At 30.2% G+C, this 18,245-nt stretch overlaps 1 protein-coding gene across 1 annotated transcript in view; it reads left to right on the top strand.

Annotated features, from left to right (window-relative positions):
* Positions 1–1,220: 1,220 nt before the first annotated feature.
* The window catches only part of LOC131850160 (uncharacterized), a 109,139-nt gene continuing 92,114 nt past the window's right edge, over positions 1,221–18,245 (top strand). Inside the window, exon 1 of the mRNA XM_059200334.1 lies at positions 1,221–1,490. The gene's annotated coding sequence lies outside the window, so the exon portion shown is untranslated. The remainder of the gene's footprint in view (positions 1,491–18,245) is intronic.

Genomic DNA, 18,245 nt, shown 5'->3' with positions numbered 1-18,245 from the left:
GTCAAAACGCGAGAAAGCAAACCATTTTACAGCAATGTCTCCGTTATACATTTCATTAATTTGATTCTACGAAACTGTAAAACAATAGAACATTTGAACAGTGTCGTATTTACTTTGTATTTTTAGAGCTCGACTTAATTTTGTATGCAAATTGAAGTAATTTGAATAACTTATTGTAGCTCAGTTACTTTGGTGAACAAAAGCCAAAAGCCAAGAGTAACCTTTGAAACAGCCTGGGACGGATTTGTAAGAAATAGGCACTTCTTACTTAAAATATATATGCTATTTTGGGTAATTGAGAACTAAAAGAAGAATGAAATACAATTATAATAATACAGAGTAATTCACACAGTCCTATCTAGTCTCAAACTAAGCTACTAGAGTTTGTACTATTTTTTCTAAACAACTGATAGTAATACTTAAATACATTTTTGTATATAGGTAAATTGACGCTACTAATATAAACAATTATACTTACGAATATAATATTTATTTTTTATCTATTTGTATTGAAACATATTTGTAGAGAATCGAACTCGCACCTATCGTTAATACGAAAGCAAGTATAAGATTTCAATTAATGGACATTGAAATCTAAGCAGGTGTGATAAATCTCTAGAAGTCATTACTATAAAAAATTGGTGAGACAATAATAATAAAGCTACAATATATTCCGGTTTCTAACGTTATATAATGCGAATAAAATAACTTCAAACGTAATCATCGAAAGGCGGTGTGCTAAACCGCTAGACCACCAAGATTTGGCGGTTGCCTGATACAAACAATCGTACTCATGAATATAAAAATTTGTACCGTGCGGGGAATGAACCTGCTATCTTCAGAAGTAAGGCAGTACGCTAAAACGCTGGACCCCCGAGGCTGTCATTTACATCTCCATACTCTATAATTTCACTGCCATGTCTCATCTAAACCAAAATTGTGCTTACAAAGTAACCGACTTGGCGGTTGAAATAAATACAACAGAGGTATCATACAGACGACTTTGTACAAATCTATCTCGGACAAACTACAGCGTTGTTTCTGTGGAATATATGTATATACTCTGTATAGTACATACATATATTCACGTATAAGTTATTGAAGCTTGGAAGAAAACGATACTTTGCAAACTGAATGCAATTGCACTAGTGCACTGAGACACGTCATATATCGTACGGGCAACTGGCAAATTTTGGCCCAGTCTCCCGCGAACCGTCGTCGGGTACACTCGCGCTTGTCTACGTCATACTTGCTCGATATCCGAATTCACCCCCTAATTGACGTAAACGTGCCTCTCTTATAAATTGGATTTTCAAACGGTGTTACTAAAATCGAAGCTATAATTTGCATAGAAATCGTTATCAATAGATTACTCCGGTATGGATTAATATCTGGTTGTAAAATTCGAAAATGTAAATTGTATAATGTGTTTTGTGATAAATAGATATTGGTGTTATTTTTGAGTTTTGTTATAGTTATTTTTGGACTCGGTAAGTATACCTATACATATTTATTAATATAATAATATGTTATACAATGTAATATTTCTTTAACTGTGGTTATAATGTAAATAAAATAAATTATCTCCGACATACATGCTATTAAAATTTTTAATAAATTTGTTATCGTTCTGTTAAATAAAAGAAAAACGACAAAACATAATTCGTTTATGTAATGATTGGGATTATATTGGGAACCTACAAGATGATTACAATTAAGCTAAAAATATATATAAACTGAATTATTTGGATTATAACTATATTTAAACTCTATTTATAAAAAGAGAATCTATTAAATATTATTAATTAATTATTCATTTTCTTTAGTATTTTGTGACCATTCTAAATAAGATTAAGACCATGCTTTTTTAACAAAGAAATTTTATGATTGTAAAAAATAATATTTGAAAATAATTTATTCGATACAGGTGACGATAAGTACCATTTACTTCTTCGTATAAATAATTTAATTCCGTTTATTATTGTAATAGATATGTTACAAAGTAAACCTCCGTTACTTATATCATATTACAATAATACGTGGTAATATTTTTTTATTAGTTTAGTTAGTTATTTCATTGTTTATTTGATTATATTATTTTTAAACAAATTTTTTCACCATTTTTATACACATTTAATTCAGGTATAAGCTAACATATAACAATAATGAAAACAATGAATGTAGTCTATTTTCTACTCACCTAATACTTATTTTAATAATATAAACTATTTTATGTTCTTTAATTCATTCATGAACAATGAATGATGATATATATACGGCTAGCTGATATTAATACATAATTTACAGACTAATATGTAGATAAATTTAAATTCAAATTCAAATTCAAAAATCTTATTCATATAGGACATTTTAGCCGCTTATGAACGTCATTTTTACATTATAATTTTTTGTATATATAATGTATATATAAGTAAAATAGAATTATCATGAAGTATTAATATATTTTTTATTAAGGTGTTAGACCTGTTAGCAGGCAAAATAAACCCGTAGGCGTAGCAAGGCTACATGCGTAGCATGCTCTACGAAATTCAAAGATTTATTGCATTCTCCTTATTTTTGAATTGGGTAATAAGTCTATTAAACAGGAAAATAACAATTGCGTATTGTAATAATAATTATATAGGTACAATTCGGTTTTAGGTAATAAAAAACATATAGATACCATTTTTTTTTTAGTTTGGTGGTGTATTAATTTTCTAATCATAAAAGACAAATTTGATTATGGCCGATAGAAAAAACTGTGGTAATTTAAATTTTTAACGATCATTCCGGGGACGGAAACATCGAAAATAATAATTAATCTGACAGACAGTGGTTTTCTACCGATACGACGTTAGCATATGTTACGAGTATAAAAAGAATTTTAACAGTTTGAGTGCATGTGGAGTGTAATCTCCTTAATCATTATACATATATTATAAAAATTCTATTATAAAAGGGTTATTTGAGATGAATACAGGTAATCTTTGTCTTGTTTACTTTTACATATAATAAATTATTGTTTATCTGTGATATAGACATCAGTAAAAACGGCTACAGGAATTTGTATGATATTTTCATTGTAAAGTGTATTAACATAGAGGGTCTAAGAAATATTTAAAAAATACAAATAAAGTAAATTAGTTATTAGTATATTATTAATAGTTTGTGTTATCATTAATTTATTTATAAAAGAAATGTTAGTTATTTATATAAATGATTTATTTACTTTTGTCTTTTGTTTATCGTTGCATTTCTTTTATTTATCAATAATATATGACATTTACACATGTAGATACCTATATGTATATATACATAAGTAGTTGGGCCACTAATTGCGCGAACTGAGTCTGAAATTTTGCGATTTCAGAGGAGTGCAGAATGCTAATATTTCTTTTTTAAATTACGCATAAAAATACATTATCTCATATCGAGAACATTACCCACACTATCGTATTTGATTGTACTCTTGTATTTATGGTTAAAGTCTGAGGTCAAATTGATTATAGATTAATATTGTTTGTCTTTAATATTATTTGTTTTTGTTTTTAAATTAATTATGGTCGAATTTTGACGACTGGTCGACCACTAGTATCATATATGAAATCGGTATGGACCACTAGTACATTTTCACAAAAATATCTTGTAGAATAGAATGTAAATAAACTTAATTTAAGTAAGCAGTTTTTAATGGTCATAGTTTTTTTTTTAATCTACTATTCGGAAAGCTCTCTCATCACATATTTTTAAAATAATCGTTGTAGCTTCACATTTTTAGGTCGAAATGTAAATACAAAATACCAACTAGCACCAATTTATTAGGGAGAAAATATAAAATACACAATAATGTAACTTTAAATAGACAATTTTAAAAAGGAACATTTATATTTTAGAGCATCATTAGACTTTTTTATAGGAGTCAATTGGAAATAAATCATAACATGATTCGTATAAAGTGACTATTACTACCCCTAGATCAAACAAAAAACCATTGGAATGAAACACTTAATCATCTACAGACTTCGAACCGAAGCTATGGGTCAAAGAGACACTTAACTCCTTTTTTGGGTCTGTTAATAAGGACCCTCCGTCAACGGGTTACGATAATAGCCTATCAGGGTTCTTTTATAAGTAATGCTCATGACTTTAATCGTTTTTAGGGTTGGGTACTTTAAAATAGAATCGTATTATTTTAAAGTATCGAACTTATTTTTAACGAGCTTCAAAAATAAGATTTTCCTGTCGACTGTATTTAATAATAACCACTTTAGAACAATACGAGTGCTTCGGTGTACTAGCGGTTTAGCGCACCACTGTTTCCGATGGTCGCGGGTTTGATTCCTTGTACAGTCCAAACATTTGTATTCATAACTATGATAGTTGGTATTGGTCTGGGTGTTATTTATTTATTCTTTTGCACACAATATTGCACACATGGCAGACTTAATGCCTGATGGCATTCTCGACCTATCAACCGTCATGTTTATCAGAGGTAATAAGGCGGTGCTATTAAATAATTAATATTAGAGATAAATATATAATATATGTATACATTTTCACATATATCGTAATATACTCAAATAAAATATGTTTTCAGTGTATATTATGTATGTATTTACAAAAAATATCTAAGTATTTGTATCAGTTATCTAGTATCCATATTGCCTTGGGACTTGATGACGTAACAAACGACGTAACGAAGATATAACTAGAATTTTATATTTAGAAACAGAGTTTAGATGGTTTTACAGTTATATACATACGTTGCATTTCTTTTATATATTACTAGCTGCCCCCGGGCAAACGCTATCTATTAAAACTTTAGAGTTTGGTGATAGATGGTATATAACATTGTGACTCGAGAATTTTATATATAGGATATAAATATAAGGAGTAAGATATAAGGAGCTGTAATTGAGATCCGGAAATTTTGTTTAGTCATATAACATTGTACTCTGTTATGTGCTGTTTATGAAATATATAGGTACAATATAAAGTTATTATTGTTTCTACGAATGAATATGAAAGTTTTTAAGGTATAGAAATCTTTTTAAATGTTATTCCTTTGAAATGAATTTTTAATAAAATTATTATACACATTCAGACCAATAGGCACTCGCCTCTTCCTTTTCTTTCCTTTGTTTCAGAGAGTTGGATGATAGATATAAATTAATTTGTTTATCAACAATGAAACATTGAGAAACTCATTGTTGAGCCATTAAACTAAAGTTCCAGCAAGCAATGGAAATAAACTTATGACCAACATAAATACTACCGCAACAATATTATTATCCGAAGTGGAAACAACAACAAAACTTTCCCGTACAAATATTTACCTCGGCACAGGATTCGAATGCTTAATACCTTTATGAAATGGTCTCGAGTGTGCTATAATAACGATCTTATCCAATGGGAACGGGCAATAAATAAACGACAAATTCTGAAGAGCTGAAAGTAGGTTCCAAACACGATTCTATTTACTTAGGATGGGCATCTGTCTCATTTAATGTATAGATTGTTTTATCTGATGTTATAAGTTTTTGTATTAATATGACAATTATTATTGTTAAAGATTAATAAGTAGTTCCTTATATTTCCTTCAAATTGCATTTTGGGTAAATATATTCTTGAAGAACATCCGTACAATAATCGTAATAATAAACCTTAACTAATAAATAATAAAATTTTATTAAAGTTGGCATATAGATCTGAAAGTAAAAATTGTATAAAAGTATGAGTAATAAAATAAAATACAGTGTAATAAAAAAAAAAAAGATGAATAAAGCGTTGCTTTATTTCTCATACTTCCATAGGCCCATTAAAAGTACAGACAGGTGAATAAATATAACGAAATTGAACGTATATCCATTTGGTTACGAAAGCCTAAGGAATATTTTAAATTATATACCTAAATTGGGAACAGAAATATCACAGTCAAAAATAACTCATGACGTTACGGAAAAGAAGGTATTAAATTACAGGAAAAAAATTCTATAAATCCCCTCTTCATTGTGGCCCGGCACGACAGAGAATAATGGTAACCCTACTACGGGAATAATGTTTTTTTCCCAGACTTCGGCGAAGGGTGCACAAATTGGGAGCCATTTTTTAAAAGCACGTCAGGGTTGCCCTTATGATAAAATGAAATAATATTATATAAGCATTTTGACTGTCTAAGCTATAGGAAAATAAAGTCATGGGGGGAATAATTTGCTAATACAACAGGTAAAACCTTACCGAAAAAACCTTGACGAACCTTAAGAAATCTTAGTATGGCCCTTATAAAAAAACTCTATACTCTAGTCTCCAGAGAAAGGCAGGTAGTTCACTTCACAATCTGTATGTCATCATGTCATGTGAATCTAATCAAAATAATAGAGCTGGTAGCCAGGTGCTCCTGACCACAGATGACAGTTTTGTAGTTTCTCAATTTTTTCACTGTTTCAAAGGTATATATTGACAGAATGACATCCCTACTATTATTTTAAATTCGAATGACTGTCCGTCTGATTGTAACTTTTTCACGATTCAATGTCTGAATGAATTTGAATCAAATTTTAACTAAATGTCGTCTCTACGAAGGACATAAGTCGTCATCTATCCTTAAAGAACACAAGCGTCGTCACGAATAAAAGCTAGTAAACTATTTTTTTTGTTAGTATGTACAAATCTCGCACCAGGGCTTAGTCCCCAACATTGAGGCCAATAAGTGATGCTTTCAGTATTCTCAAATTTAAATTAAACATTCAAAGTCTTGCTGTAAAAATTACCTTTGAACCGTTCATGTGACATCCAAAAGTAGGACTGATTTAACGAACTGAGAATTTTTCGTTTGTCTTTCCGTCTCGTCACTTATCACATTATATGTCTAGCAAATATGTTATTTGAGAACACGGAGGTTGTATTATTAGGACGTTTTTACGTTTTTTTTTCGTGAGATATATTTTAGGAAATTGTATATTGCATTAGGAGTACAAAGACTTCCGTGTAGACATTAATTATTACATTTGTACAATGGAATATACGCCCACGTTCATAATCTTTCTAGATCTCTAAGGTAGATAATAAATATCGAGTGTTAAAGTATTCTTTCTTATAAACTAAGATATACGATTTTATTTATCTTTAGTCTAAAGATATATTTTCCTCATATTTGTGTACAATATATCTAGTGTGAAAAGTAAAGATATTAGAGTAACCACTTGACAATATTGTAAAAACATTTAGTAAATATTGTCACTAATGTATTCTCTATTGACTTGTCTGTGTGGCAAATAGTACTATATCGATTTTATCTAAAGAAATTTATATAATCCTTATCTTTATATTAATACGTGACGCAAAAACTTTGTACCCTCTTTTTCCGAAAATTGCATGGACGGAGACGTATGAAATTTTGCATATAGTTTAAATTGATTTCGCACATTTATAGTCTATACAGAGAAGGGGTGCAGAATGCTAATATTTACTTTAAATTATGCATATATATTAAGTAAAAAAAAAGCATTACACATACACTACCATTTATTTGACAAACACTCTCAGGTGTACTCTTTTCTTTATTGCCTATGTACTGCAAATGCCTGTAATTGTAGAACTAATTGTCTTTGATAGTAGATCCTTTATAATGTTCACACTTATAATTTAAATTAATTATGATCGAATTTCGACCACAGGGTGACCACCAGTATATCTAACTAGCAGAGCTTATGCTTTTTGATGTTAATATATTATTTTATAGGTATCCATCTTAATATAGAAATTATTGAGTACGCTGAATACTTATGGAAAAACACTAGATACTGCTAGGTACTAAAAGAAAGGGCGTGATGATATACAATCAAAAACCTTCCGTGCACGACGTACTTTTTTATATCATTTGTTTTTATTGTCTATTATTTGATATAGATAAATATTAGTAAGTAATCGTAGTAGTCAGAAACATTGACTATGACTCTATCTAGAATAGTCACTCAAATCTGGCCATACTACAAAAATATACGAGTATACGTTATTTAATATTTCTGACTTATGACTGAAAATGGAAACACCGATATCAAAACAAATCAATTCGAGAGATGGCGATAGGCCCCCTGCTACGTTCAGTTATACCCAGAAAAATTTAAACAGCAATTTTTGATTGCGTTGATTTACCATGACTTTAACAGTTGACAATGCCTCTGTCTATTCCATTACAAACAATAGACGTGAAGGTATATTATTTAATTATATTAATAGTAAATTAATATATACCACGAAGCTGGCAATCTGATTGTACGTAAAAATAAATGCAAGGTAGTGGAAATAAAAAGGTACTTTCATTTAAATGAGAATGAAACATGTATGAAACCTCTTTGCTAAATTCTATTATGTTACTTTCAATAAAATTTGTATAGAAATGTCAAATTAGAATATATCCCAATTAATTATATAATTATTAATATAATTTATTAGTAGCCTAAAATAAATAAATATATTATTGGCGCGAAAATATATTTATTTTACAACACAACAAAATATTACTTTTATTATATAACTTTCGTTATATTCTAAATAAATAGAGTAATTACTATCAGACACTACCAGTAATTTACTAATTATTAAAACGTCTGTACTATAACAAAGTTAAACGCCTCGTTACTTACTGTAATATTTAATGAAAGCATTCCAATCTCACAGCCCGGACATCGAGAATTCCTCCCCTAAGCGGATTAAGGCCACCATTATAAAGAATATTCAGAATAACAAAGGGTAGTTCGCTTAAAAAAGAATGATTCGTAAAAATTTTCTTCCATTCTTCATGGCAATTTCCTATAAATCTCTTTGGGTATTAATAGTCTAGTGGATTAATACCCGGTTAGATATTATGATCACGTAGCATCGGAATATCTGTTCATTCTTATACAAACTATGACGTTAGTAATTTGTGAGCTTTGATTGGAGTATCGTTTGATAATATGAGTGAATCTACTGATACGCTAAATAAAAAATAACAGATTTGCAATTAAAATTATGTTACTGTGTACTGAAAAGGCAGGATAGCTTTATGCACCCAAAGGACCTTATATATATATATAGTAAATTAATTATACAAGTATATACTATCACGACTATTAACTCCGACTGGATAGTCAGAAATATGCTGACATTTCGCTGGCTATATTTGAATATAACGTGGTAGGAGACGAGAATTGTCCTATCTCTCCGATTATTTTCTTTTATACCGTTGTATCTTTACAAGATTCTGTCAGTAATCACGCGGGAGTTGGCCTTCAGCCGCTCCATGAGTCCTTCTGCGGGTTTGAAATGCCATCTGCACTCGCTTCCTACTGTCAGATGAAGTTAAAAAAATAGAATAGAATAAAGGACAGCTGTGGTGAACAGCATTAGAGGAGTCCGATAAAAAGGCTGTCTGTAATTTAAATTGACATACAATTTTTCTTTATATCGGCCGGATTTTAACTCACGACCTTAGATGTAAATTGTAGTAAACCACTACACTACTGCTACGACGTTCTATAAATGATCTATGCGAATAAATGCTTTTGACTTTGATGTTAATATTAATGAATACCAATATTGGGATTTGAAGGCAGCTGCAGGAAGTTCCAATAGAATTGTATAGTTTATATTCACTATGGGGTAAGGCCTTAAGCCATCACGTGGCTTCTCTATCTGATTGCTTGATTAAAATAGATTATTCGCTTTATATATAAATACCTCAACATTTAATAAATCTAGTTTACCTATTGAAATGTGTTGTTTTATACTTTCAAGTTATTTTATTTATGTGGAAGAAAAACCCGTCAATTGTATAAAATGTATAAAACTTGTTACATATGTCGTAAACTACTGAACTTTTAAAATATAGAAAACAATAATTACGTTCTTTGTAAAGAAATAAAAGTGTATCATTTGCCTAATTTAACGCATATTCAAAATAAATAACATGTTTGTGACGACGACCGAACGGAATCCTTCATGATAAAATAATTTTAATAAAACTAGTGGTTGCAGTGATCGAAAAGTGACCATAATAAAAATACAAAATGATCTTTGAGTCAGCAATTATATTAAACAAAAGAGTATATATGCGCGTGTCCGATAATTTGCTTTATTTATTAATATAATGATTGCAGATTCTTGCTTTCAATAAACAAATAAACTTATTTCTGACAAAAGACAAATGAATTTATAAATCTTTATTCATTTGTCTTTTCACAGACATAAGTTTGTATAGAAAAATATAGAGAATTAAAACAATAGTCATAAATCGGTCAACATAAACAAAGTTGCTTATAGCACAACTAAAGTTAGTTGCAGATTTTCTCCAACCTGTATTGGGTAGTGCGACATCTCCCAAATTGTACCGGCTTATACCAGGCTTAGGTAGGATAAAGCAGTGTGTAATCATTGCAATTATCTCAGATTAAAACTTTGATTCGTTGCGGTGGATACGTATTTTACTAATGAACAAACTTCATGACGGTAATGGCTTAGTAGAAGTTCGGTGATTTTTTCAGACGAATTTATGAATGATAGTAATTTATTTCAGTACGTGACAAACGATTGTTATCAGAATACAGTCGTATTAAGAAATAAAAGTTGTTGTAAATTAGAAGAAAGTTCTTGAAATCTATTTAATATTAGCGTTCTCGTTTGCGTGAATAATATGTAGTACTTACATCAATTGGTGATATAAAAATACACCTTGTTCTTCTCAATTCCAAATAGAAAGTATTTGTAAAATTACAGGTACCGTTCATAAAGAAGTATAAAAAATAAAATGGCTTTCATAAAATTATTGAAAGGTCCCTGCATTTTCCCTGGTCTTGCTCAGACTTATAATGTCATCGTTTGCCCTTTACCTGAAATTTTTAAATTTCATAATATTTGTAAAAATTAACAATAATGAAATAGCTATAGTAATAGAAAGTGCAAATTCTTACAATTTAACTACAAAAACTTATTACTTAGTAAATTATAAATGAATGACTATATACCCTCTCTTTAAAGTTAAAATATTTAATTTTTTATTACAGGTCCTACCATCCTGGTCTATTATCTACTCCAATTTAGAAAAACTAGCAAAAAACATTTTATAAAATGTATTCTGTTATAATTCTGTAGGAAAATATTAAATTACATTATTCTATTCCTATCAGCTAAGTAAGCTAAATTGATATATAACGTTTCTATTACTGTAGATTTAAATAGAAATATGTTCATTTACATAATAATGATAAAATCTTGAAATAATCCAATCAACAAAATATACAAATACGAAACAAAAACTCAATTCTAATCTATTTCAGATTTTTTCGCATTTAAAAACAAGATGGCGTTCCAATATCGATAAAAGTTATTATCGGCTCTTATCGATAATTGGGAACGTGGTCCCGTCCCTACTCTGCGTGCTTGTTTATATTCTAATAGGGTTGAACACGACAGTGAGTGTACATAATAACATTACAAAAGGGTTCTCGACAGAAACAATTGTTTATGAACAAACCATAATAATATTAAAATATTTATTTTTAGTCATACACTTTAAATATACGTTTAAATTGATATTAGTGTGCGGTTATACTTACTGTTTAATTTAAATGAAATGGCCGGCACCTTCGTACCCTAACCCACCGCACCGCATCACATCTCCATATTGCACTCTATGCGCTCAGCATCCTAACGCGTGTTATTTTGTCGATTTCTTTAAAATAAATAAACAGTTTAATAACTTTTGATCCATCTATGAGCTAAACATACAAGTATATTCGTAAAGTATTGCAGAGAAATTACATATAAACGCATTTGTATATAATTCAGGAATTTACAATTTTACATACGTTAGTAATTATAAAAAGGAATTGAAGGTAGAGACTAGTCGATCATTCTACAGAATATTAGAACTGCTTCTGAGCAGAATAACGTAGTGGGTCACGTAAAGTTAAAATTCTAGTCTTACATGTTTTAGCTGAATTGCTTTGTCAGGCTTTATAAGATCATGAGAGACATGTAGTTTTACTAGGTTTATAAAGACATTCGGTAGTGTTAACAATTTTAACTCAAAAATCTTAGCTAGTAAGAATAAAAGAATCTTACTGGCTAAGATTTTTGGAGTCTTGAATTTAGTCGATGGAAAAGCAACACTCATGTTGCTTGTTATTTTGGAATCCATTCGCGTTTCTCGAGATGTCAATCATTCAGAAATATAAATAATAATATCATCTCAAGACAATTCACATAATTTATCTAGTCCTAAGCTTGTGTTATGTGTACTAGGCAACTGTATTTAGTACCCATAACAAGCTCTATAAATATATCGATTATTTTTTTGTAAATACATACATAATATACATAGAAAACATCCAGTAACAAACAATCATAATCATGAATACAAATGTTCGTACCGTGCGAGGAATCGAAATCGTAATCATCGGAAGTATGGCGGTGTGCTAAACCCCTAGATCTTCGCGGCCCATTGACATTTTTTTTTGTTTTAGCAGGAATGGAATTATGTTCTTTACAGTGGAGTAAGCACAGTAAAATACTACCACTAAGCCACAACGCTCTCCAGTGTGTGTATAGTAAATTAGAAAACCCTGAAGCAATTTCAATGAAGGCTGGCTAAAAAAGCTCATGGAAAATGGATATTTCCAGTCTCGTTTGTGTACCAGTTCAAATAACATACCTTGCATTTTTTACGTGCAAATGTAGCGACTGGATATGAGATGCTTTTTTTGTGGAATTTAAATTGACTGAATTAGAATAAAATTTCTTTATTTTCCCCATCATTTGTTGTGTATGAAATGAATGTAATAAGGACTCTTTTTCCGGGTACGATAAGTGAAAGGATTATTATTTTTTGTCTGTTTTAAAATGGATCCAGTTTACCCGTAATCTTTTTAATGTAATCATAGACATATGTAACGTAATTCATTTTGTAAAATTTATATATTATATAAGGATATTTGTTAAATATAATTATTTTGAGCTGATACCTCTCAGGATTACATTTTGAGTATTGTTATCAAGCTATTTTATACATGTACATATTATGTAAAAATCTTCAACAATTTTGGACGGTGTTACTATTGTTATTGATAGGTATAAAACAATATCTTATATTATAAAAATAAAGTTTGTGGATATGGGTGGATATTTATTTATATCGATGGATGTTTGTTACTGTTTTATGCAAAAACTAATAAACGGTTTTTGATGAAACTTTACAATACATCATCATACATCAGAATAACACTATAGGCTATAATTTAAAAAGATATTATGTAAATTGTGGCGTGGGTCAGATCTCAAATCTCTTTTATAATTTTATTTTCTGGTTTGCAATGTATTAATTTTTATTTCTATTTGGGATAAATTATTTTGGTGTTACAGCAAAATATGTACTTCTATTTATGTATCTTCTCGTTCATATATACATATTTGCGTGTATAAGAACGATTCAACAGCGGTGGTCTCAAACAAAGAAAATGAATTAGGCCCGTACAAGTAGTATCAAAATAAAGTGCAGTTACCGGTTTTTTGCGGGTCCTTTCGCCCGGTTCTTTTTCCGGTAATGCCGGAATTCGATGGTGCGCCCGGAACAGCATTAGCATATTAATGAATGGACGTGCCGCCCGACGACTGTTGGCAGTACTAGCGTTTGTAATTACTTTTGTCCTGACTCTGCGAGTTACGCCGGTTACTTAACCCGTTTTATTTTTGTACTACACGTGCACTTTCATTGTGGTTTATTACGTTTTTTTATAGTCAAATAAAATATATTGTAATATTTGTTTTAATGTTCGAATTTTAAATTCAGGTAGATTATAATAAGTCGTCTGCGGTTTTTCGGTCTGGCCTATTTCGGCCGCCAAATAGCTTGCTCAGAAAGCTGTGTTTCAGTTTCAGTTGGGTGCAGATTAGGTTGTGAAATTACATAATAAAAGTTATGATATCTTAGTCCTCTGAAATGGCAACTTGTTAGTGGTATCACAGGTATCACATGATGAACTGATATCTCTAGTGCTATCATGTATATTAGTGACGCTTAACGTTTACCATCGGCAATTACATTGATAAATATTTTCTACTTTTTGCATCTTATCATCCTGCTGTCTGAGTTCAGGATATGATATGACAAAAACATTATAGGAAGCATACATTAGTCCTCAGAAATAGCAATATGATGTGAGGAATAAATAACAACGTAATAGAGCTAGTTTCTTTTATTTTTAAAAATTACCACTATCCATTAGATAAAAAAGCAATTTTCCAGTTAGTCAATTATTTAAAAAATTGTTTCAGAATTTGTTATACCCTCATTGTACTATGAAAACCGCGTATGTCGAGACCAATTTTCAAAGAGTAGGTTAAAAACCGCCCATTGAAACATTTTTAGGGAGCTCTCTAAACGTTCTATTGTTTTTTTACGTACAGTGCTCTCTACATAGAGAATCAATTCGGTTGAATGTGGCCGTGTGATACAGCTTTTTTACGGATATGGAAATAAAAAACAGTTTATAAATTTTTTTGTACTGCAGTTTAGGTAAGTAATAATTTTATAATTTGTTACTTTATGTAACTGGAATCGCAAATAAGCTGACCATCTACATGGTAGTAAGTGGAAATTGATATCCATGTACATAAAGATGGCCACGAATATTACGTCTCATGTGTATGTGTGTGTGACGCCCCTAGTACCACATCGTAGCTTTTCAGGACTATCATGTTTGCTCTCGTAACCTGTAATTTCACAGCTATATCTCACTCTCCAACTGAAACACAGCTTAACAAAGAAGTTGTTTTGCGGTCGACTTTTTACAGTGTTATAATAAAGTTGAATAAAAACTGTTGCATTATTCTGTATTTAGAATAATGCAACAGTTTCTATTAACGTATTAATTATGATTTGTATAAGAGATAATCAAAACGTATTTGTTTTAACTGGAAAGAGAATCACCCGTACATTTTTTACTTAATAAAATACCCAAGTGTCTTTCTATACAATTAATAATAATAATAAAATACTTAGACAATCTACATAACGTCATCTAGTTTCAAGCAAAACAGAGCTTATGTTACAGGTGCTAGATAATTGATAATTGAATTGATTAAACATATACACAATATACGGGAAAACATCTAAGTGTTTTATAGACCAGTACAAGCAATCATACTCATTACTGTAAATATTTGTACCGTGCTAGGAATCAAACCCGCGATCAGCGGAAGTAAAGCGCTGTGTAAACTATTACATCACCGAGAATTGTTTCTATATTTAAACATTACCATTTTCACTATGACGTAAACGAAGAATTAAGTTATGAGTAGTCATACTTGTTCATAGAACAAACGAGGATAATCTTTCAAGGCATCTAATTTCACCCTTCGCATGACATAATATTGGTGAGGCGCCATGAAAAATCTTAATTCCATTGCTTCTCGCTGTACTCCAAACATATGGTTACCTTGGATAATGCCGCGAGAAATTTGCATATAACTCATTCCAAGGCAATTTTTCTTTGAGCATAGCGCTGGTCACAGATGTTTGTTTCTCACGGCCTGTGTTCTTATGGAAAGTAGGGTAGCTACACACTGATTTGTGATGTTAGCATGAATTTTGGCGCGATGTACTGATGTAGTTTTTATTGTTAGGTTCATCGGAAAGCTGGCTTCTTAGGCATACTTGTGATTGAATTATGTTTGTAGGCTAGTCATTTAAAGATTACTAGAAACGACTATGTAACATTTCTTCCATTTTGTTTTTAAAATATCTAATAATATAGAAATAGGTTATTGCTGGTTTATCATAGAAAATTGGATATAAAATTTATTAAGCAACTCTTACAGAAGACGGGACAGCTAGCTTCAGAAATTTACGATACAATACTTGATATGCCCACATTTTCATGCGACAAACTTGGTGGGCAATCGGAATAGCATACCCCCTTACTTTCTATGGTTCCGGATTAGATTTCTCGTACCCTTTAAGGGTACATTTACATTCATGAGTAATATTATGAATGTATTAACAAAAAAGTTTTTAAAATATCTATATCAAGTGTTTAGTATCCATAATACAGTCTAAGTTTAGCGGGATAAGCAACGTGGTAAAAGGCGAGCCCATTGCCATCACTTAAACCTATTAATTTGGTGGTTGTGGCGCGATGCATTTATATTATAAATCCAGCATATAATTACAGATATATAATAAAAATATATATGAACAATCTTGAAACAAGACATACAGACTAACGGAGGCTACTAAGCGCCGGAAAGAAAGGTGGGACGTGTCGGGTAACTTAATATGTCGACGTCAGTTTTGTTAAGAGACCGCGTTAAACGAACTTTATGAAAGTCTTAAATTAAGAGTGACGTGATATACAGTGGTTCCACGAGTATGTATGTCTATTATATGTATGTAACTTTGTCACTTTAATTATCCAAACAATTTTGGTAAGAAGTGTCTTAGTAAAGATTTCTTTGTTTAAAAAGTAGATTTACTTGTTAATGTTAATTTGTCTTATTTTATTTATTCACTGAAAGGTCATTTAATTGTTTCAATAATTCTTAGAATTGACGTATGGTAAAATTATAATTTAGATGGTGAGGGTTTTAGAATGCCTCTATTTTTTACATTTTTCTAATTAAATCGGGCTCTAATTAAACGATATAAAAGTCTTGTATTTAACGAGGACTTGACGAATACGTAAATACCTTATAAGGTAGGTGGATCATCAAACGCCATACTTCTTGAAAGACTTGTTATTAAAAATTACGACTTTTTGATAATTAGACTTCAATGGTTCACCCACTTTATTTAATTCATCAAGTCCTCAATATTTAAATAGAAAAAAAAATTTATCGACGCAATGTATGTTTAATAAGTACGTATTTGTGATTTTAATATGTTGATCGTTAATAACTTTAATGCACGTAATAAAAGTACATATGGTGGACTTAACACCTTGCCGGATTTTCTACCATTCAACAATGCGTGGTGCAGTGATATCTTTTGATCAATTATATCATGTATACATAAGCTTGCGAGTACCTTATGAAACATGCCATATAGAAAAATAGTTTATAACACGTTTGTTTGTAAACTATTTGTAATATAACAAATACTATATTCCAAGGGAATTCCATCACTTATATAGTGGAAATAGCACACACATCAATTAAGTCCTTTCAGAGATTAGTGCATAAATGCACAGGTGTAATAAAAATCTAAAACAATTGCTTTGTATACATATTACGTTAATGCAGTCCTTCAATAATAGTTTTTCTCAAATGTCTTTTCTATATAGATAACCATCAGCTACATTTTTATTATATGTATTTACGTTAGTATTTGAAACTATTTAGTGAAACTGAAATTGCATGATTGTAAATTTATAACAGTCCGGCGTCCCTTGGGAGTAGTTTGAGAACTTTTCTCCTACTCGTTTCACTATTAATTTTAATGTTTAGTTGTTGTTATCCATATATATTATTTTATATTACAACATTTTGTCGCGACTATGCTCTAATGTGCCATTTCAAATTGTCTCAATCTAACAAATGACATTAGTGGCGTATTTACTGTGTACCAACTTTTATTGTCTTATAGTTGTATAATTCGGTCAAAGATCTGCATATATTTTTGTACCTAGTATAGGGGTCGGTTGAATACTTAATATTATATGGGTTATCAACTAATTTTCCATTCCAGTTATCACAAAGATAAGTAAAGAGTATGTTTTCGCATAGCAAAATTGAAAGTTTTTTTTCAATTAATTTTCTTTCCAAATATTTTTTTAATGTTTTCATCAATCTAATTCGACAGACGTGTATCAAAGGTAATCAAATTGACCCTTTTCAGTACTGATCTAAAAATAAATAAACGTGTAATAATAATTACTTTAATTTATAAAAGTATTTAAATACAAAAAGATATTTATACAAAAACCATCTTTAAGCTTAACAAAATTAACACAATACCAATACATCAATAATTCAATTCTATAAAATAACAAGATTAAAATTGGTTCTTCTTTTTCACTTTAAAAAGAAGATACTCATTCACTGTAAACGGCTTCTGATGAAATTATCCTTTTTTGGCAACAAAAATTAGACGAAAAACTGCCTGAAATCTCTGATGCCTGTAATGTGATTGGTTTTCATATATACTTAGACATTACTCCTATACCTCGTATTTACTCATTATTTATTAGGTACTGTATTGTACTGTACTGTGT

The sequence above is a fragment of the Achroia grisella genome, unplaced genomic scaffold, assembly GCF_030625045.1.
Source record: "Achroia grisella isolate CSIRO2021 unplaced genomic scaffold, CSIRO_AGI_Agris_v1 utg702, whole genome shotgun sequence".
In the NCBI taxonomy this organism is placed as follows: domain Eukaryota; kingdom Metazoa; phylum Arthropoda; class Insecta; order Lepidoptera; family Pyralidae; genus Achroia; species Achroia grisella.
This window is presented reverse-complemented; position numbering and strand designations above follow the sequence as displayed.